This window comes from Echinops telfairi, unplaced genomic scaffold (assembly GCF_000313985.2).
Source record: "Echinops telfairi isolate 266 unplaced genomic scaffold, ASM31398v2 ScPeMD7_443;HRSCAF=831, whole genome shotgun sequence".
NCBI lineage: Eukaryota > Metazoa > Chordata > Mammalia > Afrosoricida > Tenrecidae > Echinops > Echinops telfairi.
This window is the reverse complement of record NW_022104341.1, coordinates 66,308,647-66,312,121: the sequence shown is the minus strand read 5'-3', so window position 1 is coordinate 66,312,121 and position 3,475 is coordinate 66,308,647. Positions and strand designations below refer to the sequence as shown.

General features: G+C 42.8%; 1 long non-coding RNA gene across 1 annotated transcript in view; it reads left to right on the top strand.

Annotated features, from left to right (window-relative positions):
• Positions 1 to 3,221, top strand: part of LOC123521908 — a 10,443-nt gene extending 7,222 nt beyond the window's left edge. Inside the window, exons 2-3 of the long non-coding RNA XR_006680260.1 lie at positions 242 to 2,685; positions 3,060 to 3,221. This is a non-coding gene — a long non-coding RNA (uncharacterized LOC123521908). The remainder of the gene's footprint in view (positions 1 to 241; positions 2,686 to 3,059) is intronic.
• Positions 3,222 to 3,475: the final 254 nt, after the last annotated feature.

Genomic DNA, 3,475 nt, shown 5'->3' with positions numbered 1-3,475 from the left:
CATCTTGGTATCTTGTGCAAACGTCCTTCACCACCCCATGCTCTACCGCCCTCGCTTTGCTGGTTTGAAGTGTATAAAGAGAAGGAGAAAGTTTTGCCTGGCGCTGCAGTCTTGATCCTGCGTGGTCAGGCTGTAGTCCGAGTTCGAACTTGTCTGTTTCTGTCTTTCTCTTTTACCTGTTAAATTTGCTCTTCTCTAACCTTTGTCTTTTCTCTAATAAACTTACTCTTAGCTTTTACAGGTTTGAGGTCAGTGGTTCTTGTTGGGCACGACTCCGTAACAGTAACTCCTGACATGGACGTGTGCTGCAGGACGACGGGAAACCTGTTTGAGAGCGGCTTCTGGAAGACCCTCTGCCAGGCCGGTGACGCACTTTGCTGACCTCTATGCAGTCTCCTTCCATCGACCTGCTTTACTGCCCACGCAGTTACCCAAGCTGCTGCCTCATGAAATCGACCGTGAAGCGCACCCATGCTGATATTAACGCAATGCTAGTGGTATCTAGAAAAATGTCTTTTTAAATTAGTCGTCAATATTTAATGAACATTTTTATTTTCTTGGCCTTTAAAACGATTTGTTTGAAATAATCATTCTGTAAATTACATTGTTATTTATCCTTATGCTTTCTCAGTCAGATTTTTATTACTGTAAAACAAGCTTCATGTTCATCAGAAGTGAAAATGTCACCAACTACCCAAATAATACATTCTGGTTCGACTAGCATAACTTTATTACGTTTAAAAATACCCACCCCCACCATTCTTTTACTGTATGAAAAACCCTTTCATTACATAGCATTCAAATCCACATATGTAAAAATTATGAACTGTCAATCATAGAATTAAAAAGAAGTTAACTAAAATACAAACTTTAGGATTTTCTCCTGACCCCAGTATGATCTTAGTCTTTTATTGCTGTGACATTTGATTATCTGGATTTTTTTGCTTTCATTTTTTATTTGGGAAAGGGCAATAGATTCACTTTTCATGATTTCATGACTTGGTCGAACAACCTCATTGAAGCATATCTCAGGTGTACCCAGACTCGCCCCTTTGGAATGTACAGTTCGCTGTGCACCAGCAGGTTCACAGAGTGCTGCCGCCGTCACGAGATCTGATCTGAGAACATTCTCATCATTAGCGGTCATCTCCCATTCTTACCTTTATCTCACTCCCAACCTCAGGCAACTAGTTAGTCTGTCTTTATAGATTTGCCCATTCAGGACATTTCATATCACTGGAATCATGCATTATGTGGTATTGTGTGACTGTCTTCTTTCCTTAGCATATTTCCCCCCAGACCTATCCATAGTATGAAAACCTAACTACTGCCATCGAGTCGATGCTGACCCTTAAAGGCCTTCTAGGACACAAAGGCCCTATAGGACACAAAGGCCCTATAGGACAAGGCCCAACAGCCCTTGTGTTTCTACTCTTTAAGGGAGTAGAAAGTCCCCGTCTCTCTCCCCGGGAGCAGCTGGTGGTTTGGAACTGCTGAGTTTGCAGTGAGCAGCCCAACGCGGAACCCCAGGGTTCCTAGCCATCACGTATAGGATGCTATCCATAGTGGAGCACGTACTTAGTTCTATTTATGCTGAATGACATTCCATTGTCTGGATAATATTACATTTTGTATCTATGTATCCCTTGATCAGGATTTGGATTGTTCCCACTTTTCGGTTACTCTAAATAATACTACTATGGGTATTCAAGTATGTTTTTGTATATCTCTTGTAAGTCTATGCCTAGGAATGGAATTACTGGTCTACATGTAACTGTATTTAACTGTTGAAGAGTTGCAAGACTGTCTTCTGAAGAGGTGGAACCATTTTCATTCTTACCAGCAATGTAGGAGGGTTCTAAAATTTCAAATTCTTACCAGTATGTGTTGGTATCAGTCTTTTAAATGTAGCCACCATAGTGAGCATGAAGTGCAATTTCATTGTGGTTTTAATTTGCATTAGCCTAATAACAATGATGTTTACCGCCTTGTCATGTTTTCATGTGCTTAATGGTCATGGGCATATGTATTTTTTGAGAAACGCCTTTTCAGATATTCTGCCATTTAGGTGAAGCGCAGATCCGTTTCCTTTCTAGGTTAACCTCGCTAATTCCATCGCTCATGAAGCTACCCTCTTCCTCTGTGTGGCAGTCCGTCAGCATTGCTCTTAATGCGCAGTCCGTATCTGGTCGCTGCATGGCCTCTTCCTTTAAGGAGGAAAGAAGGCTTCTGTGAATGGTAGGACGACGAGGTGAAATAAAGGAGGAGTGAGAGAGCAATTCACCAACACGCCCACTCCAGGAGGAGAACGCATTCTCATCTGGAGAGTAAAATTCGAGAGACTGAGTCAGTGATGTGTAGTGAGTGGAGAGGTCATTGTGCCAAAGGCCATTCATCCAGTCTGCGTTTCTTCCTGCTTCTCTCCTAAGAGGATGCTGTGGGAAGGGGTAGAGGGGACTAAGTCCTCACCCGGAATTCCTATGGCCACTGCAGCTTTACTTATGTTCTTTTATAGAGGCAGAGACTAGGAGCAGGCACCTGGGCACCAGAAAAAACAAGTCTGTTCCCATGAGTTGCTTTTGACTTATATCGGCCCTATACGCCAGAGTAGAACTGCCTCCTGGGGGTTCAAAGACTGTAGTCTTCACTGAAGCAGACTGCCACCCCTTTTGCCTGTGGAGAATGGTAAGTCTAACTGCTGGCCGTTTGATTAGCAGTTGAGTGCTTAAACACTACGCCACCAGGGCTCCTTGGGGAAATGGACACAGATCCCACTATTACTAAATCATTTGTTTTCCTTTTGTGTGCCCTTCCTATATGGGCAGAAGATAGGGTGAGTAGGTTTGTGTATTCCTAGAGTTTCCAGTCAAATTATCATTAAACCTCTATATGTCTAATTGTATCATTAATCCTGAGTTAATGCTCCTTGTACACTCTATAATAAGCCCACTGAGTCTACTCTGACTCACAGAGACCCTACAGGACAGAGTAACACTGAACCTTACAGTTTCAGATTGTTAATCTTAATGAATTCAGACAGTTACATCTTTTCCCCACAGAGCTTATGACAGGTCTGTACTGTCAACCTTGTGTGTGGATAGCAGCCCAATACTCAACCCACTGTGGACATGACCTATGAAGTTCTTCATTCTGTAACAATCTCCACTTTTTACCCCTTATGCTGGGTTGAATAAAGACTTTCAAAGATGCCCACACCCTAAGGCCTAGACCTTGTGACTGTGGGACTATGGAAAGAGTAGTTGAGTGGTTAAGCAATTGGTTGGCAACCAAAAGTTGGTGTATCAAATGCACCAGCAATTGAGGGAGGAAAATTTGACAGTCTGAGTCTGTGACTCCATAAAAGAATACAGCGTGGTGAACCCCATGGGAACCCTACACTGTCCTATGGGATCACTACGAGTCAGAATTGAATGGAAAGCAATGTGTTTTGATGTAAAGTAAAGGCAGATGGGGA